Here is a 26,801-nt window from a genome sequence, read left to right as displayed (position 1 = left end):
GTGTGTATGCGTGTACATATTTTTTTAATAGAGTCATTTACTTTGTAGAGTTTTCTAAAGTCTGTACTTTCCTTGTTGTGGCTTATCAACTTATTAAACTTGTTTTTCTGTATTTTACATTTCCTGAAAATCAAACAGGTAAATTATGACACCTGATTTAATTTGGGGTGAGAGACTTCATACATGGTAGCGTGTAAGTTTTATTATTATTAAAATTATTATTAAATGAGAGGAGGGGAGATAGTGAAACAGACTCTCACATGCACCTCTACCAGGATCCACCGGGGTGATGCTCAGATTAACGGAGTAATCCTCAGGACCTGAGCCCCTCCTTTGGACCATCAGAGCTATCCTCAGCATCTGGGGTTCGAACCAATTTAACCACTGGCTGCCAGAGGGAAAGAGAAAGAGACAGGGAGAGGGAGGGGAGGGGAAGCAGATTTTCACATCCCATGTTTCCTCTGACTGGGAATCAAACCCAGGACATCCATACACTGATCCAATACTCTATCCACTGAGCCAGTTGGCCAGGACCTAACATGTAATTTTTAAATATTAAAACATAAGCTAGAGTTTGGGAAATTTATTTTTAACTATTATGATTACAATTGTCCTTATTCCTAAGTGCTGGTTGTTACTGAGTGCTGATGAAGTTTCTTCCTGATGAGAATTACTATAAAATATTTTATGGTAGAAAAACTGGGAAAGACACAAGATCTCTCCCTGGGCTGGTGACTTATTAAATTTCTAAATTCAAATAAATAAATATACAAATAAATAAATAAAGTGATGAGATACCTCAATATTTCTTTGTGGAGACTTGAACAGAACCGTGTCCAATGAGACCTGTTGAGCAGTGAGCACTAATCAACAGCGCTAAGAAAGTCTTAATAGTTTATTCTATTGTTCTGCTTAAAGTTTGTTTATCCTGTATTGTAATAAGCTTCTAAAAATTAAGGACAAACTTCTGTCACCTCAAGGCAAAATAGTACTGAGCATTCATTTTTCATTGCCCAAATATTAATTGAGAACCTAGATACTATGTTAAAAACTGAGGTTCTAAAAATTAATAAAAATGGCCGGAACAGGCTGTGATTTAGTGCCAATCTGGGATGCTGAGGACCCAGGTTCAAAACCCCGAGGTCACTGGCTTGAGTGCAGGCTCATCAGCTTGAGCGACGGCTTACCAGCTTGAGCGTGGGGTTGCTGGCTTGAATGTGAGATCACAGACATGACTTCATGGTTGCTAGCTTAAAGCCAAAGGTCACTGGTTTGAACTTGAGGTTGCTGTCTTGAGCAAGGGGTCACTGGCTCTGCTGGAACCCTCCAGTCAAGGAACATATGAGAGCAATCAATGAACTATGGTGTGCAACTAAGAGCTGATGCTTCTCATCTCTTCCCTTCCTGTCTGTCTGTCCCTGTCTCTCACTCTCTCACACAAAAAAGAAATTAATGAAAATGAACATAGTTCTTTTCTTCATTGCATTTATGGTTAAATAAGGAAGACAGATAATGTTCAATCAATTCTCATACATTGGGTAAACCAATGTGTTTTAAGTGTGAAACGTGTGTTAGGTTTGCTTGCTTGTATTCTGCCTAAGTGTTGGATTGGCAAGGAGCAGCCCCATGTATGTGTAGTTTATGAAAGGCTGCAGGTGCTTGCCCTCAGGGAGGCAGATTGCAAATCGCAGATTGCCTTCCTGCTTGAGAGGGGCCATTGTTTGCTGGAGAAGGGTCTTTTTCTCCCAGCCTGTTTTGCTGGGGAGTACTGAGGCTGGTGGGGACCTGTGAGTTCACGTAAAACTGGAGTTGGGGCTTTGGGAGCCCTGAGTGAGAGGGAAGTGGTCTTCTCTGCCTGTTTGCTCATCCACCATTATGAGACTTTAATAAATAGAATGGCCCACCATTTTTTGGCTCCACTGTTCTTTACCATCTGCCCAAACTCAATAAGAATCTGCATCTGCATGGCCATGGTACTAGCTACAGGCCTTACATCATAATATATCACTACTAATTGAGAGAGTGCTCTGAAGGGAAAGAACATTCTTAATTACCATCATAAAACAAAGTAATCAACTCTCAAGAATTATAAAGAGATAATTAGGACAATCTAGGGCCAGGTACTATTTTGAGGTGATAAGGTCCAAACATACTAATATTTCTTAGCCAATTCTAGATGTTGGTTGAGGGAGAAAATTCTAATCTTAAAAAGACCTCTGAAGTCTTTGAGATGTGGTATTCACACTCATTTTATTAGACATTGAATAAAAGGATTATCCCTGAAAGAGAGATATGAGCTATTTGGTTTCTATCTCAAAATTGATTGTAAAACAAAGTCTTCTCAACTTTCTTATTTGCCCTGATGGCCCACAAAATATTGGATAAGCAGAGAACTATAGCCACAAAATTGTTTATTTCTGTATAGGTCCAAATGCAACTTCAATTGCTATTTGAATACAAAATAAATGGTTGAGTAATTCTATTAACTATCCCAGTATCAGGCTACCTTGCCTTGTCCAGAAATACAGAGAGATTTTTAATAAACTACAGGTAAAATAAACATAAGTAACTATAAACAGAAGCTGAATAGATTAAGAAATGCAGTTTTCCCACATCATGAAGTATTTCTCTACTTTAGCAATTCTTTGTGTGTGGGAGAGACACCAAAGATACTTTAATATAAAGAAACCACTATATATATGTAATATATGTAATATATTATATAAAATATACTATATAGAATATGTATATTTGATAATAAATGGAAATCAGAAGTAATAAGAAGATAGTATATAGGAAATAATTTTTAGAGAAAAAGATAAAATATAAAATAACAATTTTTTACTCAGAATATATTGTGGTCTGATATCTACCTCACTAATATGAGCCATTATTCAGAGAAGTGGTGGCAGATGTGGCTTCATTATGGAAAGAACTTAATGTTCAGCAGCTGAGCCACTGTACTTCTTAAAGAAAATTAATCCCAAGCTCTCCCAATTGGACTTTGCTCCTCTTTCCTCTTTAAATATCCACCTGGAGGTTTTAGTAAATGATAGCAGTCTTTATGTGATCTAATGGTCTGAGTAATTTTCTGCTGATGTTATTCATAAACATCTCTTGTAAGTACCAGTGTCGGATGATTAATTTGAAAATGTGGCCATTTACTTCATTAAAAGCTGCTTAGGAATGATATATTATCACATACATATTTGTATATAATAAATCACATATATCATTTATATATTATATATATAATAATAATAATCATTTGTATTATTGTATTTTTTCTATCCTGTCATGCTTTCCTCTAGGAGTAATGGGTTAAATATTATCAGTACACTTAATTTATAAGAAAAGAAAAAAATAATACTGTTATGTATTTTATATAAGTAGCCAGGAAATTTGAAAATTTTTGTAGTATGAAGGTACAATTTGTGAGGGTGAAGGGAGGATGGTGTTGCATTTCTCCTGGTTAGAATTCTTATACAAAAATATTTTTTTAAAAATTCATAATAGCCAGTACAACAATGATAAGATACCAAATTAAAAACTCCCTGAATAAGATATATAGAAAGGAAAGTCACACACACACACACACAGCGGGTTAGGCAAAAGTTTACAATTGTGAGTATATGAAAGAGTTTATTCTTGTATCATTGTTTATCACTATTGTAGCATTTTCCATATGAACTGTAAACCTACTTTTGCCCCATCCTGTATATATAACAACAGACAAAGTGTAGGTATTTAATCATACTATCCCAACACTATTCTCCATTTGACACTGGAGACATCACTAGGTAATAATGATGATGAAGTGGAGGAGGAAAATGGTAATTTTTATTCTAGGGGGCCACTCCAGGCTAGTGAGCTGCTGGGGAAAGATTCTGATTCCAGTGAAGCCTCCCTGCTTTGGAACAACCCATCCTCCACACTTAAACAGCTCCTCATTTCCATGCAGTAGTCTGGGTCTGTGTGTGCAGTCCTTCACTCACGTGGCTTCCGATCTTCCTATCCATCCTCTTCTCACAAGATGGTTGAAACTTCTTGTGGCATTTTATATCAGTGTTGAACAAGAGAAATATTATTCATACTACATTAGTAGTTTTAAATTTTATGGTAACCACAGTAACAAAAGTAAAAATAGTAAAATTAATTTTAATAACGTATTTGTTTAATATCTCAATATTATTTTAACACATAATATGAAATCACTAACTAGTACCTTATATATATTTTTATACTAAAGCTCTCAAATCTGGTCTGTACTTTATACTTAAAGCACATTTCAGCTTGAACCAGCTATACTTCGGGTTCATAATAGCTACATGTGCCTACTGACTACCACATTAGTGAGCACAGTTCTAGATAATTGCAGCAGGTCTGATTATTCTTCTCCTGCACAGTACCACAGGAATCAATATCAAGAATGCAATCAATTTGCATACACTGAGAAACCAAAAATGAGATGACTATATTGCCCAGTTTAGAAGTCAAATAACACTCTTTCTTTTAAGGTTCATTATGTCTTAGAACAAATTTACATTGTCTCTATGACTCAATTCATAAGCAGAACATCTAGAACTTTATTCTCAGTCTATTTAATCTGACACTAGATATTAGGCTTGTATACCCTTTCTTCTTAGAAATTTTAAATATCTAATAGTTGACAAAGCCTTTAAGATACCCTTATAGTGAACTCGGCAGAAATAAACAAATCTATAGAAAACAAAAGATAATTCGAAACTCAAGTGAGGTTGTGAATCATACAACATATACACTATGCCCATAGACAATTAGTATATTAATTACAAAACTCAAAGCATGGTTATTTTTATTCTAATAGATTTTAATCCTGCTTCTATTGAATATCATGCTTCCATACCTAACAGCTCCACAATAAAAGTACCTTTCACTCTAAAATAGGAACCATAACATTAATAGTACTTGAAATTAAGAATTATAATTATAATGATGCATTCATTACTTTCTTTAGATAAGATTTTTTTGCTAGGGAATTCACATCCATTAATATTTATTAAATGAAGCAAATAAATCTTATTAAATGAGGTAATATATGTAATATTGCTATCTTATATTAGCTTATCAATGTAGTCACTAAAATAAAACAATAATATTAATGTTAATTATCATTGCTTTATTATTTTCTAGACTATCTTCAATTTTCTTAACTGATTAAAACATCTAATTTTTCATCAGAGACAGAAAAACTTGTAAGGACAAAACAGTATCTTAATTATATGAAACCCCAGGGTATAGTTTGCCTGTTGCTAGTAAACCTTTAGTGCTCAGGTGCTCAATAGATAATGAATAAATAAATAAATGAAATTTCCAAATAGGAGGCATCTCTGAATTCAATAGTCATGATGTAGCAAAGCAAAGTTATTGATATATATATATATATATATCACACACACACACATATATATAAAGTATGATTTCTATTCCATTTAAAAAGCTGTATTTACCAGATAATCCTCCAAATTTTGTCAAAGCAAACTAAAGGAAATACATGTAGTATAGTCAGTGAGCCAACTTGAAAGTGTCTTTTAATGGAGGAATCAGATTCATTGAAAGCGGGATTGATTTGATTCCCTGTATTTCTCTTCTTCTGCCCCACTCTGCTAAGGACTAAGCCACAAGTGTGCCTTATTGGTAAATGGCTGGAACAGACTGACATGCACAGTGGCAAACCCAGTGGGTGCAGAACAGCCATAGAAAAGGGGATCTTTTTTCTGCCAGCTTTTAGATTTGGAGGTACATTGAGTCTTCTTTGTTTTTCAAAATCATGTAAAGAATTAATATCTATATGTGTGCTCTATACATGTAAATTAAAAACAAACTATACTAAAAATATTCTGAGCTAATGTTGAGTTTATGACCCTTTCTGTAAAAAAATTTAATATAAATTCTAATTTAAAATACTAATAAGAGAGAGTAATGGCATGGTAGGAAGCGATACTGATAAATCTCCCCCAAAACTCAATAAGATCTTCAACCAGAAACAGAAAAATCTATCCTTGGAGTTTCCAGATGTTCTGCAATACACCCAAAAGTATGGTTGAGCAAAAAATTGGCTAAGTATATAATCACATCCCGAAGAAAATAGGGAGTAAGAAATGCTCTGCCTTCCTCACTAACCTAAATAGGGCTGCTTTCACTGGGAACTGAGAGTATAGAAACTGAGGCGGGCAAAGGGGGCGAATAGATCCAGGCCGTGGCACAAACGGCCAAACCAGGCTTTGGCATGGAGATCCAAGCTGAGGAAAAACTGTGCCTGTGGCAACCCAGGCAATACAAGCTAACACTCGCACCAAACCCAGACAAAGAAAGACAAGTGGGGCAGCGATTTTCCCCGATCTCCTGGTCAGCGCGTGCAGATAGTGGGTGAGAGATTTCTTCCTAAGCCCCGGGAGTGGGTGCCTGTGTTATCCCACAGAGGCACAGAGTCAGGGGCCTTAGTGTGGGCCGAAAGTGGAATCTACAGGCTGCCCCAGCGCCCTGAAAAAGCTGCAGACGGGGAGGGAGCGAGAGCCAATTCCAATGCTAGAACTTTTCCATGTGGGCGGGGTTTCCCTCAGAGGGTGAGACTGCCGGCCTGATATCCTGGTCTGCGCACAGATTGTGAGTGAGAGGTTCCTCCAAGCAGTGGGTGCCCACCCATGTTACCAGACAGAGTGGCAGAGCCAGAGGTCTTTGTGTGGGCGGAAGCCCTGCCTGATTATGCTAGCAGCTCTGACTGACTGAGCCTTACCCAGAGTCCTGTGCTGAGTGGGAATAGAGTGGGGAGTTGCCAGCTCTTTGAGCCTCTTACTATCTAGGCAGAGGCAGCAGCAACCCCATAGCTGGATCATCAGGCTACTAATTCAGGAAGGAAAGACTAAGAGAGAGGCTCCGGGAACATGGACTCTCTCACTGTCGGAGCCTACAAATGCTAATGAGCCTCGACTGCGAACGAGATTGAAGCCCAATACATGACATCGCCATAGAGACTTAACAACTGTGAACCTCTACCTGAGCGTGCCACAGGGGCAGAACCTGGGGTACAGAGTCACCAACCAGGAAGAGGGAGAGAAAAGAAAAAGCAAGAAGGTAACCTCTCAAAATCAAGAATAATCCACAGACTTTATAACCTATCCCATTTTATTATATTTGTTTGTTTGTTTCTCTTATCTTCATTCTTGATTTTTTTTTTTCCTCCTCCAATTTGGTCGTTTAGCTCTCTGCCGGTCTTACTCTCTCCTCTCCTTGAACTATACTACCCATAAGTGTTACATCTCCCATTATCTTTTCTTTCCTCTTCCTTTCTCTCTATGAGGGTTGCACTCCAAAACCCTTAACTCTCTCTCTCTCTCTCCTCTTTTCTTTTTTATTCCTTTAGTGGTTCCCTCTTTTTTTTTGCTCTCTCTCTTTCTATTCTCCCTCTATATTATTTTCTTCCTTTCTCCTTTACGTCTCCTCTCATTCAATTCTCAATAACAAACAAATTATCTTATCTGGGACTCAAACTTATGTTTGTGGCATTTTGGGGGATTTTTACTTCATTTTTTTAACTCACTAGCAGTGCTCCCATCCCTGGCTCGCCATTTTATCTAGTTCTTGTTCCACTAAATACAACAGTAATTTTTTAATCCCCCCCCCCATTTTCCTGTTTCCCTCTTATTCCTCTCATCATTTTTCTTAGTCAACCAACACCTAAAAGCAAATCATTTTATTCTTAACCCAAGTTTTTTTCTTATTTGCTTTTTGTGGGTCCATACCCCCTTTTTTTGCCCGTTTATTACTTTTCCCCAATTCAGGCCCTCTATTACAGGCATTGTTTGTTCTATTTAATACAATATAATTCACAGTTCACTATAAGATTTCCTCAAGAAAGAGGGGAGAGAAGAGGAGAGGAAAAAAGGAGGGGGGAATAATTTTCTTTTTCTTTATTTTTATTTTATTTTATTTTTTTTTAATTTTAAATTTTTTTAAACTTTTCTATTTTTTATTTTTTGAACTTTTTATTCTTTATTAAATCTCACTAATACTATCAACAAAACCACCCTCAGATGCCATTAAGGAATAATTGAATATCACGGATACAAAAGAAAGAGAGGTAACACAGATAGATGAGAAAAAATATATGGAGGAAAAATTTAATATATTGGAAAGTTTGCAGTTAAATGACAGAGAATTTAAAAAAGAAATCCTAAAAATACTCTGAGATATACAAGAAAACACAGAAAGGCAATTTAGGGAGCTCAGAAAACAACTCAGTGAATACCAAGAATATATTTCCAAGGAAATTGAAACTATAAAAACAAATCAAACAGAGATGAAAAACTCAATTCACGAGCTGAAAAATGAGGTAACAAGCTTAGCTAATAGAACAGGCCAGATAGAAGGTAGGATTAGTGAAATAGAAGACAAGCAACTTGAAGGCACAACAGAGAGAAGAAAGAGACTCAAAAATTAAAAAAATGAGACAGCCTTACAGGAATTATCTGACTCCATCAAAAAGAATAACATAAGAATAATAGGTATATCAGAGGGAGAAGAGAGAGAAAATGGAATAGAGAACATACTCAAACAAATATTAGATGAGAAATTCCCAAGCCTGTGGAAAGAAATAAAGCCTCAAATTCAAGAAGCAAACAGAACTTCCAGTTTTCTTAACCCCAACAAACCTACTCCAAGGCACATCATAATGAAAATGGTACAAACTAACAACAAAGAAAAAATTCTCAAGGCAGCCAGGGAAAAGAAGAATACAATATATTATCATCAGATTTCTCAACAGAAACTCTGCAAGCTAAAAGAGAGTGGACCCCAATATTTAAAGTTCTGAAAGAGAGAAACTTTCAGCCACGAATACTATACCCATCAAAGCTATCCTTCAAATATGAAGGAGAAATAAAAACATTCACAGTGACAGAAAAGATGAGGGCATTTATCATCAGAAAACCCCCAGTCCAGGAATTACTAAAGGGGGTTCTCCAATCAGATACAAAGAACAAAAAAAAAAAACAAAGCCACAAGTAAAAGCTCCACCAAGAACACAATAAAACCAAATTTAAACTGTGACAACAACAAAGAGAAAGGGGGGGGGGGAGAGGATGGAGATTAACAGTAGCAAAGGACGATGGAGTGCAAAAGTACTCACAAGATAGTGCACTACAATGAACAGGGTAGGAACCCTTTTCATTACTTAATGGTAACCACCATTGAAAAAACCACCACAGAAGCACATGATTTAAAAAAGATAGCAACAGAGTAAAGATGTATGGAATACAACCAAATAAAAACAAAAAATAGAAAAATGAAAGAGAAGGATCAAACAAGGCACAAAACTAACAGAAAGCAATCTATAAAATGGAAATAGGGAACTCACAAGTGTCAATAATTACACTAAATGTAAACAGATTAAACTCACCAATAAAAATGCACAGAGTAGCAGAATGGATTAAAACAGAAAATCCAACTGTATGCTGCCCAAAAGAAACTCATCTAAGCAACGAGGATAAAACCAAATTCAAAGTGAAAGGCTGGAAAACAATACTCAAAGCAAATAACATCCAAAAAAAAGCAAGCGTAGCAATACTCATATCTGATAACGCTGGCTTCAAGACAGCAAAAGTACTCAGAGACAAAAATGGCCATTTTATAATGGCTAAGGGGACACTGAATAAAGAAGACATAACAATTCTTAATATATATGCGCCAAACAAAGGAGCACCAAAATATGTAAGACAGCTACTTATTGACCTTAAAACAAAAACTGACAAAAATACAATCATACTTGGAGACCTCAATACACTGCTGATGGCTCCAGATCGGTCATCCAAACAGAGAATCAACAAAGATATAGTGGCCTTAAACAAAACACTAGAGCACCTGGATATGATAGACATCTACAGTACATTTCATCCCAAAGTGACAGAGTATACAATTTTCTCAAGTGTACATGGATCATTCTCAAGAACTGACCATATGTTGGGCCACAAAAACAACATCAGCAAATTCAGAAAAATCAAAGTTATACCAAGCATATTTTCTGATCATAAAGCCTTGAAAATAGAATTCAACTGCAAAAAAGAGAAAAAAAATCCCACAAAAATGTGGAAACTAAACAACATACTTTTAAAAAATGAATGGGTCAAAGAAGAAATAAGTGCAGAGATCAAAAGATATATACAGAGAAATGAAAATGACAATACGACATATCAGAATCTATGGGATGCAGCAAAAGCAGTGATAAGAGGGAAGTTCATATCACTTCAGGCATATATGAACAAACAAGAGAGAGCCCAAATGAACCACTTAACTTCACACCTTAAGGAACTGGAAAAAAAAGAACAAAGACAACCAAAAACCAGCCGAAGAAAGGAGATAATAAAAATCAGAGCAGAAATAAATGAAATAGAAAACAGAAAAACTATAGAAAAAATTAATAGAACAAGGAGTTGGTTCTTTGAAAAGATCAACAAAATTGACAAACCCTTGGCAAGACTTACCAAGAAAAAAAGACAAAGAACTCATATAAACAAAATTCAAAATGAAAGAGGAGAAATCACCACGGACATCATACAAAGAATTATTGTAGAATACTATGAAAAACTTTATGCCACTAAATTCAACAACCTAGAAGAAATGCATAAATTCCTAGAACAATACAATCTGCCTAGACTAAGTCAAGAAGAAGCAGAAAGCCTAAACAGACCTATTATTAGAGAAGAAATAGAAAAAACCATTAAAAACCTCCACCAAAATAAAAGTCCAGTCCCAGATGGCTATACTAGTGAATTGTATCAAACATTCAAAGAAGACTTGCTTCCTATTCTACTCAAAGTCTTCCAAAAATTTGAAGAAGAAGCAATACTTCCAAACACATTTTATGAGGCCAACATAACCCTCATACCAAAACCAGGCAAGGATGGCACAAAAAAAGAAAACTACAGACCAATATCTCTAATGAATACAGATGCTAAAATACTAAACAAAATACTAGCAAATCGAATACAACAACATATTAAAAAAATAATACATCATGATCAAGTGGGATTCATCCCAGAATCTCAAGGATGGTTCAACATATGTAAAATGATTAACGTAATACACCATATCAACAAAACAAAGAACAAAAACCACATGATCTTATCAATAGATGCAGAAAAGGCTTTCGATAAAATACAACACAATTTTATGTTTAAGACTCTCAACAAAATGGGTATAGAAGGAAAATATCTCAACATGATAAAGGCCATATATGATAAATCATCAGCTAACATCATATTAAATGGCACTAAACTGAAGGCTTTCCCCCTTAAATCAGGAACAAGACAGGGTTGTCCACTCTCTCCACTCTTATTTAATGTGGTACTAGAGGTTCTAGCCAGAGCAATCAGACAAGACAAAGAAATAAAAGGCATCCACATCGGAAAAGAAGAAGTAAAGGTATCACTTTTTGCAGATGATATGATCCTATACATCGAAAACCCCAAAGAATCCACAAAAAGACTACTAGAAACAATAAGCCAATACAGTAAGTTCGCAGGATACAAAATTAACATACAGAAGTCAATAGCCTTTCTATATGTCAACAATGAAACATTTGAGAATGAAATCAAAAGAATAATCCCCTTCACAATTGCAACGAAAAAAATAAAATACTTAGGAATAAACGTAACAAAGAATGTAAAGGACTTATATAATGAAAAGTATAAACCATTGTTAAGGGAAATCAAAAAAGATATAATGAGATGGAAGAATATTCCTTGTACTTGGTTAGAAAGAATAAATATAATCAAGATGGCCATATTACCCAAAGCAATATAAAATTTAATGCAATTCCCATAATAATTCCAATGACATTTTTTAAAGAAATGGAGCAAAAAATCATCAGATTTATATGGAACTATAAAAAACTCTGAATAGCCAAAACAATCCTAAAGAAAAAGAATGAAACTGGGGGCATTACAATACCTGACTTCAAACTATATTATAGGGCCACGACAATCAAAACAGCATGGTATTGGCAGAAAAATAGACACTCAGACCAATGGAACAGAATAGAAAACACAGAAATAAAACCACATATATATAGTCAAATAATTTTTAATAAAGGGGCCAACAACACACAATGGAGAAAAGACAGCCTCTTAAATAAATGGAGCTGGGAAAACTGGAAAGACACATGCAAAAGAATGAAACTCGACTACAGTTTTTCCCCCTGTACTAAAATTAACTCAAAGTGGATCAAAGATCTAAACATAAGACCTGAAACAATAAAGTACATAGAAGAAGACATAGGTACTAAACTCATGGACCTGGGTTTTAAAGAGCATTTTATGAATTTGACTCCAAAGGCAAGAGAAGTGAAGTAAAAAATTAATGAATGGGACTACATCAGACTAAGATGTTTTTGCTCAGCAAGAGAAACTGATAACAAAATAAACAGACAGCCAACTAAATGGGAAATGATATTTTCAAACAACAGCTCAGATAAGTGCTTAATATCCAAAATATACAAAGAACTCATAAAACTCAGCAACAAACAAACAAACAAACAAACAATCCAATAAAAAAATGGGAAGAGGACATGAACAGACACTTCTCCAGGGAGAAATACAAATGGCCAACAGATATATGAAAAGATGCTCATCTTCTTTAGTTATTAGAGAAATGCAAATCAAAACTGCAATGAGATACCACCTCCCACCTGTTAGATTAGGTATTATTAACAAGACAGGTAATAGCAAATGTTGCAGAGGCTGTGGAGAAAAAGGAAACCTCATTCACTGATGGTGGAAATGTAAAGTAGTACAACCATTATGAAAGAAATTATGGTGGTTCCTCAAAAAACTGAAAATAGAACTACCTTATGACCCAGCAATCCCTGTATTGGGTATATACCCCCAAAACTCAAAAACATTGATATGTAAAGACACATGCAGCCCCATGGTCATTGCAGCATTGTTCACAGTGGCCAGGACATGGAAACAACCAAAAAGCCCATCAATAGAAGACTGGATAAAGAAGATGTGGCACATATACACTATGGAATACTACTCAGCCATAAGAAATGATGACATCAGGTCATTTACAGCAAAATGGTGGGACCTTGATAACATTATACGAAGTGAAATAAGTAAATCAGAAAAAACAGGAACTTCATTACTCTATACGTAGGTGGGACATAAAGTGAGACTAAGAGACATTGATAAGAGTGTGGTGGTTACGGGGGAAGGGGGAAGAGGGAGAGTGAAAGGGGGAGTGGGAGGGGCACAAAGAAAACTAGATAGAAGGTGACAGAGGACAATCTGACTTTGGGTGATGGGTATGCAACATAATTGAACAAGATAACCTGGACATGTTTTCTTTGAATATATGTATCCTGATTTATTGTTGTCACCCATTATTAAAAAATAATAATAATGGACTGGTAAAAAAAAATAATGGACTGGTTCTATAAAAAAAATACTAATAAGAGCTAACAAAATGTATTGATAAAGATATCAACATTTCTGAAAAAAATTGTATACCCATATGTAAAATAAAAAACTGGACCCCTATTTAAGTGAACTATAAAGAGATTAAAGACTTAAATATAAGTCTAGAAAGCTCCTAGAAGAAAAACATAAAAACAGAGTTCTTTAATATGACTTTTGGCTTGATGTTCTGCATATCACACCTAAAGCACACACAACAAAAGCAAAAATAAACAAGTGAGTCTCCAGCAAACTAAAAGGTTTTTGCACAACAAAAGACAAAGTCAAAATAATGAAAGGATAATATATGGAATGAAAGAAATATTTTCACAGCATATATCTGAGAAGGTGTTAATATTCAAAATATATAAAGAACTCTTAAAACTCAAAATCAAAAACAAATAGTCCTCTTAAAAATGAGAAAAAGAACCTGAATAGACAGATTTCCAGAGAAGACATACAAACAGTCAATAAGTACATGGAAGATGCTCAACATCACAAATCATCAGGAAAATGAAAATCAATCCCACAATGAAATAGCACCTCACACTTGTTGGAATGACTATTTTCAAAAAGACAAAGTGCTGGTGAAGATGTGAAGAAAAGGTAACCTCTCTATGCTGTTGGTGGGGATGTAATCAGGACAGCCACTATGAAAAAACAGTATGAAATTTTCCTCAAAAAATTAAAAATGTACCTACCACATGATCCAGCACTTTCACTTCTGGGAATACATCCATTCAAAGGAAATGAACACACTGTGTGAGGAACAGCTACTCCCCCCTATTCATATCAACATTATTTACAATAACCATGACATAGGAACAAGCTAAGTTTACATCCAGAGATGAACGGGTAGAGAAAATAGATATAAAAAATATATATAAATATAAAAATATTAAAAGCAAAAAAATATGCCATATTCTTGAGGGCAGTACACAAAGTGAAATAAATGAGACAAAGACAAATATTGTATAATCTCACTAATTTGAAATCTAAAAACAAAACAAAATACAGAACTCACAAACATAGATCAGACTATTAGTTACCAGAGGTGGTGAATTATGGGATGGGAAATAGAAGAAGGTGGTCAAAAGGTACAAACTTCAATTATAATTTAAATCAGTACTAGGGATGCAATGTACAACATGACGACTGTAGTTAACACAGCTATATAGTATATTTAAACACTGTTAATTCTTTTTTTTTTTTTTTTTTTTTTTGCATTTTTCTGAAGCTGGAAACAGGGAGAGACAGTCAGACAGACTCCCGCATGCGCCCGACCGGGATCCACCCGGCACGCCCACCATGGGGCGACGCTCTGCCCACCAGGGGGCGATGCTCTGCCCATCCTGGGCATCGCCATGTTGCGACCAGAGCCACTCTAGCGCCTGGGGCAGAGGCCACAGAGCCATCCCTAGCGCCCGGGCCATCTTTGCTCCAATGGAGCCTTGGCTGCAGGAGGGGAAGAGAGAGACAGAGAGGAAGGCGCAGCGGAGGGGTGGAGAAGCAAATGGGCGCTTCTCCTGTGTGCCCTGGCCGGGAATCGAACCCGGGTCCTCCGCACGCTAGGCCGACGCTCTACCGCTGAGCCAGCCGGCCAGGGCTAACACTGTTAATTCTATTAGAAAAAAAATGTTAATGAAACTTATTGTGTAATTACAATATATATGTTAAAGTATTATTCTGTACACTTTAAACTAATACAGAGCTGTATGTCAATTTTACCTCAAAACACTAAAAAAATATGGGAAGAGAAAAAAGATAATTAGCATTTTTAAATGATATTTTGAATGACAATCATGGTTTTTAACTTTTCCTGTCCTTTCAAACTTCATTTCAAGGAAATATATATTTTTATATAGCTACATTTCCTATTTTGCATGAATAGTAAAATTATTAATTTGGATTTGAATATATATCAGAGTTACATATCATAATTTTAGACCTAGTCTGTTCACATAAAGAATTTCCACTATATACATTATATATATATAAACACTAAAGGGGAAAATTTTCACCATAAGGACTCAAGAATCTAAATGTTCAGGATATTTCCAAAATCAGTGTTAGAGCTTCTGATGACAGGCTGATGTTAAATAAAAAAGATTGTAATTCTTACACATGATCATCTAGAAGGAATTTTAGATAAGGTGTTTACTTAAAACTTTAAGGTTTTTTCTCGAAGAAAAGTGGATATAAATGTATGCTTCCATCCCTCTCTGTCTTCCTCCTTCTTTTCCCCTTTCATTCTTTCCCTCCCTCCCTCCCTCCCTCCCTCCCTCCCTTTCCCTTTCCCTTTCCTCTTTATCCTTTTATTTCTTCTCTTTCTTTCCTTTCCTGTTCTTTTTCTTCTAGTAGAAAAATAATGCTTCAGAGATTGATGTCATATAAGTACAAGAAATGAGATCCATACTTTAGAGCCCTAAAGGATCAAATATTATCACCTGAGAGGGAAATGAACTTGTTGTTAGAAGAACTTGTAACTACTATGTCAGAGTAAAAGTTATGCACAGTCCTGCTGAAGAACTTCCCAGGAAGCCCATTTTCATTCTGCTCTCAGTGCTGTTGGCAAGATATCTCACATGTTGAGACAGCAGCACATGATCCATAGATGCACTACTCTGCTCTTTGCTGAATGCAAATTCAAAAGACATGAATTGGGGGTAATGGAAATACCTAGTTCATAAGAGATCTGGCTTTTCAGGAAACTTAACTTGAAAATGCATTAAAAGACAAAGGCACTACAAAAATGCAGGAAATCATCAAACTCATGCACATATTCAAGCCATTCTAGTTTCAAGACCTAATACAGTTCAATGTTTGTTAGGTTGGTTCATAAATTTCTAATTCTGTCTTCAAGTTATATAATTACTTACTAAATGACAATGACAAAAACTTCAGACAAAAAAAACCTCTACATTATTAAGCTTTATACATTTTTGAATTATTACCTATAAAGTAAAAAAAAAATTGCTGAATAAATGAAGGTTAAGTCATCAACAGCAAGATCATTTTTTTCTCATTTCAAAAGATCTATTAAAGGGCATAGTGCAAATCCTTGCTGTAATCATTTACCAGCATAAATATCTAAAGGTAAAATTTCATAATGTGCTTCTGGTCCAAAATTCCAACCAGAAATAAAGACTACCTACTTTTCTTTTGAGTCTATCTTTTGTTAGATGCAGGGCAGATCAAACTATCATTTGTATTGAAAGAAACCTCATATTTAATATTTGCAAAACTTAACCTATACATAAAAAGAAATGAGGATTATGTTGTTTGTGGTTACTTCATTGGTTTTGCTCCATATTTATTTTGAAACAAGTTGGCATATGTATATATTAACAGAGAGCCAGTACACAGTACAACAAATATCTATTAAGTATGTTCTATTGGAGCTAGATTTGAGAGATTTGTGTATAACTTTTAATAAGAAAATTTAATTTTCTGGGCCTTAGTGTTCTTATAAAATGTTTGATTTAAAAAATAATGGGCTAGAAAACTATGTCTGAGGTGTTAGAACATGTGTTTGGGGAATGGTGCATAATGAGATACATGGTCATGCATATATCTATGTTTTCTACTCTTTCCAATATAAAAATGTTGATTAATTGATTTGCTTATTTTCTTGATACTTAATGAGAGGTATTATTAAGCCTAACAAAGTTTGTTTTTCAACTTTTGCTCTGAGGAATTAGTTTGTTTTGTAAGAAGGTAATAGGTATCTTGCTGAAGCTATATTAAGAATAAGAATAAATCAAAGTAACAAAACAGTTTTATAGCAAGGTTCAAAAATAAATAAGTGCCCTTGTCTCTTTTTTTTTACTTTTTAAACTGTACAAACTATTATAACTGACTCATCTAGTTACCTTGAATTCCTATTTGTCCCATTATTATCTAAGTAATTATCTGTTCAGATTAAGTAAAGAAATGTATCATCTCCATTTTATATGAGGTGTTGGCATTTATTGATTTAATGTTCTCTTAAAATCTTTTGGGGAAATGGTTTAAAAATTACAGTAATAAGTGGATAGAAATTAATGGACCTACCTAACTAGAGCAACATGTTAGCCATGTAATTCATTGTCACAATATTGAGAGGGTATTTTATTTTTACTCCTTGTTTGAGTAAGGGAATATGCAGCTGTCCTTTAGTTACTTGTATTGCTTCTCCTCTGTGAGCTAGTGTTTCAGGATACTGCTGTATGGAGACACATAATTATTTTTTTAGACAATGACCATGCATTATATTTGCTGGCATCACTAGTCTGAAAGTCCTTCAAAAGAAAATCTTTGAGAAAAATATAATTTAGGAAAAAGAAATAAACTATTAGGAATATAATAACTGATTAACATTCAGATATTTCTGCTTTAATATTTAATAAGAAAATGTGTTGTAATATAATATGCAACATAAACTTTAGTAAGTATGCAAAAACATGAAGCATAGAATCATTCAGATTATTTCTCTTATCACTCTTCAAGATAGATATAATTACATATAAATGGTGCCTCTCTACAAATACATCACCAGCCCTTTTTATAAGCTCATAATTCTTAAGCTCTTCACCTTGCTACTCTCTCAGCTTTTCCTAATAATTTAACTATCATCTATCTTCTTCTGATTGTTTGTATTTGTCTTTAGAAAAACAGGAGTATGGTTTCTCTTTGTCAATATGCAAATAAATTATACTTTGAAAAGTTACAATTTGTTCAGGTATAATTCTTTGTAGACATGTGAGCTAAATATAATATTTGAAGACACCACTTCTTTTATATCAGTTCCATTTTTAAGCTTCATGAAATAAATCAGAATTTTCTAAATAATCCAATAACAAATAACACTCTGTTGTCAACTAAGATTAGGTTAAAGAGGCAACAAATGGAGTGTATCAAATTCACTCAGAACAAGTAAAGTGAGCTCAATCTTGCCTTAGTAGAAAATATAGAAATAGTAGAAAGTTCAAAATATATATTAAATTTTATCTTTAATTGAATTCTTGCCTTATTTGAAATCAGAGTAAAAGATGCTTGTGTCTAACTGTATTGCTTTTTGATATAAAGCCATTTTTCTTTTTAAACAAGTATCTACATCACATTGTGAAATATCTGAAGTCTGAGATCAAGGAATATAGCACCACCTCATGTTAGACCATATGTGGCATTGTTGCATATTTCTGCCCCTAGTATGCCTGAAGTGGGTCTTACAAGTTTCCATAGGTTAGGTGTCAAATAAACTAAGACATGAAAGACAAAAGTGAGTCTATGGCATAGATTAAACCAACTTTTATGCTCTCAATACTGTAGGAAAGAAAATTTTGGCTTGAAGTTTTATTTCATATTGATTAAGCAAAAGAGCTTGAAAAAGCAATTTCACTTCAAAATCATTGGCTTCTGTAAAATGTTCTCAGTTTGACTTTTGATAAAAGTTTTCTTCTCTGCCAATTTTGCTACCCCAATTGGTTTTTTGGCATTATTTATTTCTTGGGTTATTATATTTTATTGTATAATCTTATTTTACCTGAAATTAAGCCTTTAAAAGAAAACTCATTTTATATTAATGGCATAAACAACTTGTTATATGGGGAGAAATAAAAAATGCTTACTGGAATTGTGAAAATCATTCTAAAGAATGTACAAACCTGACTTGACAGGTTTGGACTTACTAAGCTAAACAGACTATTCAGCTGTGTGGTGAAGGTCAGGAAATGCAATCATTGTTAGAAGTAGACTGATGCTTCTTGGGACTTGGCCTTAAAATTGTTTTGGTATAAACCTTCCCCAAAAACATCTATACAAAAATCTGTCCTTAACTTTCTGGTGTGTAGGTCCTGACACCCAGTCATTTCCTACTAAATATCTATCAAGTGTTATTCTTTCAAATTTTTTAAGAATTTAGTCTCATGTATCCAATGGCACACTCATTCAAAGCCCCAACAGCTGTCACCATGATTATTTAGATTCCGGATTAATCCCTGAAGCACAGAGTATAACTTACCTAACTATATGGATGAGAAAATAAAAAATCTCTAGCAATACAGAAGCCCAATAACTATACTGAGGAAAGTACTTCTAGTCTCATTTTTCTAGTTCATGTACTAATAATCACTAAAACTCCAGAGATACTTCTCCATTATTTGTTTTGGTAGAAAGACTTTATTGCTTTCAGTTTATAAGCCACTAAATACTTAAGCTAACACATTTCATAAATCATCAAATAACCTAAATGCTAGTGATTCTATATAAGATGTAGTTGGGAGAGATTGATTTTTTTGATGGGATTGTATTTAAAATTGTATTTTACTATTTTATCTTAACATTTGTACTTATAGGCCATACACTCTTAACATGATTAATTATTGTCAGCACACACAGTGAGGTGTGTTTGATACTTTCTAATAGAAAATTTGTTGTGACTGCAGGTTTTCTGTGCAGTGATAGGCAGTGTTAGGCAGCTATTTGATTTTGAAGGTAAACATAAAACCTTATGATAACATACATATCAGACTTTACAGGCTACTCAGATGGTATATATTAAGATGACAAACAATCATTAAATCACTGGAGATCTATTTCAACCTTTTGAATTAGGTACTGTGAGTGATACAAGGCTGAAGAAGACTGAATGCTCTTTCAAAGTCCTAAGATATAAAATGGCATTGCACTGTATTTTTCATGTCATTTCAAGTGGTTCAGAGTTACTTGTCATTCAGATTAAACATCACTAGTTTATAAGGGGAGTGTTAAAGTTCTGAGTCACTATGAAAAAATTTTAGCAAGGCCAATAGTATAATGAGAACAAATGTATCCAATAAAAAGAGAAAGATGATTGTTCTTGTTGAAAATCTCTTTGAAACCCTCAAGTTTTGGCTGCATTAGCATTCTGAATAATCCTGCCAATTTGATTTTAAATATGATCAAGTGAAAATATCACAAAATTTTTTTGGTCGAGCTTTGAATGAATGCAGTTTAGGTAAATGTTGAGCCATCATAAAAAATGTTTATCTTGCCCTGGCTGGTTAGGTCAGTTGGTTAGAGCATCATCCGGAAACATAATGTTGCAGGTTCGATCCCCAGTCAGGGGGACCACACATGGGAAGCGACAAATGAATACACAACTTAGTGGAACAACAAAATGAGTGCTTCTCTTCCCCCTCTCCTCTCTCTCCCTTCCTCTTTCTGTACCTCTACAAATAAATCAATAAATTAAAAAAAATTATGTCTGGCTGGACAGCTCAGTTGGTTGGAGTGTTATCCGGAAGCAAAGGTTGCCGGTTTGATCTGTGATTAGGGCACAAAAAGGAACAGCTTGATGTTCCTATCTCTCTTTCTCTGCTTGCCTCTCCCTAAAAAATAAAAATAAATTAAAAAATAAATATCTTATTACCTTGGGGTTGAAAGTAAATGGTTTAGACCCATGATTATTCTGTAGCAGTTTGAGAGAATTAGGAATTTTTTTATTAAATCAACGGTGGGGGCAAACAACAAAGAACAGAAAAATGCAAAAACTAAAAATATTATTTAGGTAGATTTTGTCAAAAGATAGCATCCTTTGCTGTGTAGATTTGCTGATTTTAAAAAAATATATCACAGTATTATCTGTCCTGTGAGTGTAGGGACCTGTGACTTACATTACTGGCTTACCTTCTCATTTGTGGTTTATGGTCCTGGCTGGATTCTTGGAGCATAGTAGATACTTTATTAATGAATCAATCAAGTAATCAACCAGTGAAATGCACCTTATATATATCATGTACTTAGTGGCTATTTTGTATGTTCTGTGTTTCCATAAAAAAGAATATTGGACATGATTTTAATTTCTCAGTTATTTTTTTCTACCAGATACCCTTTCCAGGTCTAGTTGAAGCCATATCTAAAGAGCAAAATGGCTTCATCAACCTGGAATGATCTAACATTAAAATGACCTCTTTCTCTCTCTCAATTGTTCTTTTAAGGACTCATTTATATTTCTTTTCAAATTTCCTCCATAAAATGTTTTATACGTACTTATAAATTGTATTTGTGTTCAAGAGTGGGATATGTCACTTATAAGAAAGATCAACTTCTTGCCTTTTATGAAGCTTATATTTTAATGAAACAAAAGCCATAAAACACAAACTTGTATCATATAATATCAAATAAATTAAACAGAAAAAGAGAAGAGAGAATAACAGAGGCTATTTTAGAGTAATCAAGGAAAGGTGCTACACACAATTGGCATCAAGAATAAAACATTTCAGAAACATGAAATGGCAAATACAAATAAGCTAATGCAAGGAAGAGCTTTATGAAGTGGAGGGTTAGAAAGACACCCAGTGAGGGTAGAAGTTGGGGTTATGAGTGAGCAGGAGATTGATAAGAAACAAAATGGGGTGGGGGGAAGATGGCAGCAGAGTAGGCAGATGCACAGACGCCCAGCTCTCACCACCAAACTGAAATACAAATCAATTTAGGAAAAATCAGCATGAAAAACCAACTCTGAACTGCAATAACGGCCCTCAAAAACCAAGGGGCAAAGAAGAAGCCACAAAAAACCTGGTAGGGAGTGCCTGAATCTCCTCTGCATACAGGAACGGAGGTGGGGGGGGTGAGGCTGATTGCCCAGAGGGGATCTCACACAGGGAAAAGAGCAGAAACTACTGCTCACAGCCACTTGCCTGGCAACCAGGGAGGGAGGTGTGTTGAAAAGACCAGCTTATCTCCCAAGTGGAAAGGACAGGCAGAGGGACAGACTGTGAGGGGCTAAGGAATGCAGGAAACAAACTAAAAAAGCTGACTCATCCATGCTGGAGGCGGCCATAGCTGGGGGAGGGACTGAACCTTTCACAAAACAGAGCTGAAGTGCTTCTGGATCAGAGATCTCCGGACATCTTTCCAGCTCCAATCAGCGCAAAAAGACACAGCTGAAAACAAGAAGTGGGGAGGAGGGACAGTAACTCAGGACTCCATGGAGATCTGAGATACACCTCCCCCTACTGAAGCTGAGAAAACACCCTGGCCCCAGAGAGATAAATTGGTAGAAGAGGCCTTCAGTCTCTCAGGTTACACCTACGGCATTTCTGGATACAGTTTCAAGGAAGCCCCCTGCTGAGATCAGTAAACAAGACTATCACCTGTTAAGAAAACAAACAAATCAAGACTTCAAAGCTGCCCAAATCCGAAAGTGTATTACAGATAACAGCTGATACCAACCCAAGAAGACCTAGAAATAACACAACTGAAAACTGGAGGCAGACAACACCAAGCCTAGACTCAACCAACTCTACAAATAAAACACCCAAAAACAGATGATGAGAAGACAAAGAAGTGCAATCCAAATGCAACCACAAGAGACACCTTCAAGAGATGAACTGAGTGATATGGAAATAATCAAACTTCCAGATGCGGAGTTCAAAATAATGATTATAAGGATGCTTATGGATCTTAGAACAACAATGGATGGTCATTATGAACACCTAAATAAAGAAATAGAAAGTATAAAAAAGAATCAGTCAGAGATGACAAATACAATATCAGAAATAAAGACCACAATGGAAGGAATTAAAAACAGGATAGATAGAGCAGAGGATCGAATCAGTGAGTTAAAGGACAACTGAAATGAAGGCATGAAAGCAGAGAAGAAAAGAGAAAAGAGACTCAAAAAGTCAGAGGAAACTCTTAGAGAGCTCTGTGACAACATGATGAGAAATAACATCCGCATCATAGGGGTTCCTGAAGAAGAAGAAAAAGAACAAGGGATAGAGACTTTGTTCAATCATATCATAGCTGAAAACTTCCCTAAATTAATGCAAGAGAAACTCTCACAAGTCCAAGAAGCATAGAGGACTCCATTAAAGAGAAACCCAAAGAAACCTACAACAAGACACATCATAATTAAAATACCAAAGCTAAGCGATAAAGAGAAAATATTAAAAGCTGCAAGAGAAAAAAAAGTTATCACCTACAAAGGAGCCCCCATAAGGATGACATTCAACTTCTCAACAGAAACACTTGAGGCCAGAAGGGAATGGCAAGAAATATTCAAAGTAATGCAGAACAAGAACCTACAACCAAGACTACTTTATCCAGCAAGGCTATCGTTTAAAATTGAAGGAGAAATAAAAAGCTTCCCAGACAAAAAAACAACTCAAGGAATTCATTACAACCAAACCAATGCTGCAGGAAATGTTAAGGGGCCTGTTGTAAGCAGATCAAAGTGGGAAAAGAATATAGCAAAAAAGGAATACACCTTTAAAGAAGAAAATGGCAATAAACAACTACATATCAATAATAACCTTAAATGTAAATGGATTAAATGATCCAATCAAAAGATATAGGGTAGCTGCATGGATAAGAAAACAGGACCCATACATATGTTGTCTACAAGAGACACACCTTAGCTCAAAAGACACACATATATTGAAGGTAAAAGGATGGAAAAAAACATTTCATGCAAACAAAATTTAAAAAAGCTGGGGTAGCAATACTTATATCAGACAAATTGGACTTTAAAACAAAGGATATAGTAAGAGATAAAGAAGGCCACTACATAATGATAAAGGGAGTAATCCAACAGGAAGATATAACTATTATAAATATCTATGCACCTAATACAGGAGCACCCAAATATATAAAGCAGACTTTGATGGATTTAAAGGGCGAGATCAACAGCAATATTATAATAGTAGGGGATTTCAATACTCCACTAACATCACTAGATAGATCGTCAAGAAAGAAAATTAACAAAGAAACAGCAGACTTATTGGAAACACTAGATCAACTCGATTTAATAGATATCTTCAGAACCTTTCACCCTAAAGCAGCAGAATATACATTCTTTTCAAGTGCTCATGGTACATTCTCTAGGATAGACCACATGTTAGGGCACAAAAGTGCTCTCAACAAATTTAAGAAGACTGAAATCATATCAAGACACTTTCTCCGATCACAACGGCATGAAACTAGAAATGAATCACAACAGAAAAGCTAAAAAATTCTCAAACACATGGAAACTAAATAGCAGATTGTGAAATAATGAATGGATTAAGAATGAGATCAAAGAAGAAATAAAAAAATTCCTAGAAATGAATGACAATGAGCATACAACAACTCAAAATTTATGGGACACAGAGAAAGCAGTGCTGAGAGGGAAGTTCATAGCACTACAGGTACACTTTCAGAAGCTAGAAAAAGCTCAAATAAACAACTTAACCCTGCCTCTAAAAGAATTAGAAAAAGAACAGCAAGTAAAGCCCAAATGTAGTAGAAGGAAGGAAATAATAAAATCAGAGCAGAAATAAATGACATAGAGGCTAAAGAAACAATACAGAGGATCAATGAAACTAGGAGCTGGTTCTTTGAAAAGGTAAACAAGATTGATGAACCTTTAACTAGACTCACCAAGAAAAAGAGAGAGAGGACTCAAATAAATAAAATTAGAAATGAGAGAGGAGAAATAACAACTGACACAACAGAAATATAAAATATTGTAAGAAAATACTATGAAGAACTGTATGCCAAAAAACTAAACAACCTAGATGAAATGGACAAATTCCTTGAAACATACAATCTTCCAAAAATCAATCTGGAAGAATCAGAAAACCTAAACAGACTGATTACAACAAATGAGATCGAAACAGTTATCAAAAAACTCCCAACAAAGAAAACTCCGGGGCCCGATGGCCTCACAACGGAATTCTACCAAATATTCAAAGAAGAACTAACTCCTATCCTTCTCAAATTATTTCAAAAAATTCAAGAGGAAGGAAGACTTCCAAGCTCCTTTTATGAGGCGAGCATAATTCTGATTTCAAAACCAGGCAAAGACAACACAAAGAAAGAAAATTATAGGGCAATATCTCTGATGAATATAGATGCTAAAATCCTCACCAAAATATTAGCAAACTGGATCCAACAATATATGGAAAATATCATACACCATGATCAAGTGGGATTTATTCTGGGGAGGCAAGGCTGGTACAATATTCATAAATCAATCAATGTGATTCATCACATAAAGAAAAAGAAGGAGAAAAACCATATGATAATTTCAATAGATGCAGAAAAAGCATTTGATAAAATCCAGCACCCATTCATGATCAAAACTCTCAGCAAAGTGGGAATACAGGGAACATACCTCAACATGATAAAAGCCATCTATGAGAAACCCACAGCCAACATCATACTCAATGGGCAAAAATTAAAAGCATTACCCTTAAGATCAGGAACAAGGCAGGGGTGACCCCTTTCACCACTCTTATTTATCATGGTCCTGGAAGTCCTAGCCACAGCAACAGACAAGAAGAAGAATTAAAAGGCATTCAAGTTGGAGAAGAAGAAGTAAAACTATCATTATTTGGAGATGATATGATATTGTATATAGAAAACCCTAAAGTCTCAGTAAAAAAGCTACTGGACCTGATAAATGAATTCAGCAAAGTGGCAGGATATAAAATAAATACTCAGAAATCAGAGGCATTTTTATACACCAACAATGAACAGTCAGAAAGAGAAATTAAGGAAACAATCCCCTTCACAATTACAACCAAAAAAATAAAGTACCTAGGAGTACATTTAGCCAAGGAGACTAAAGACTTGTACTTGGAAAATTACAAAGCATTAATAAAAGAAATCAAGGAAGATACAAACAAGTGGAAGCATATACCGTGCTCATGGTTAGGAAGAATAAACATCATTAAAATGTCTATATTACCCAAAGCAATCTATAAATTCAATGCAATACCAATTAAAATACCAATGACATACTTCAAAGATATAGACCACATATTCCAAAAATTTATATGGAACCAAAAGAGAACACGAATAGTCTCAGCAATCTTAAAAAAGAAGAATAAAGTGGGAGGTATCACACTTCCTGATATCAAGTTATACTATAAGGCCATTGTACTCAAAACAGCCTGGTACTGGCATAAGAGCAGGCATATAGATCAATGGAACAGAACAGAGAACCCAGAAATAAACCCACAGTTCTATGGACAACTGATATTTGACAAAGGAGGTAAGGAAATACAATGGAGTAAAGACAGCCTCTTTAACAAATGGTGTTGGGAAAATTGGACAGCTACCTGCAAAAAAATGAAACTAGATCACCAGCTTACACCACTCACAAAAATAAACTCAAAATGGATAAAAGACTTAAATGTAGGCCATGAAACCATAAGCATCTTAGAAGAAAACATAGGTAGTAAGCTCTCGGACATCTCTTGGAGCAATATATTTGCTGATTTATCTCCATGGGGAAGTGAAATAAAAGACAGGATAAACAAATGGGACTATATCAAACTAAAAACACAGGTAAAAACAACAAGA

This window comes from Saccopteryx leptura, chromosome 4, assembly GCF_036850995.1.
Source record: "Saccopteryx leptura isolate mSacLep1 chromosome 4, mSacLep1_pri_phased_curated, whole genome shotgun sequence".
NCBI classification, from domain to species: Eukaryota; Metazoa; Chordata; class Mammalia; order Chiroptera; family Emballonuridae; genus Saccopteryx; species Saccopteryx leptura.
The sequence above is the reverse complement of the archived record's forward strand: the minus strand, read 5'-3'. Positions refer to the sequence as shown.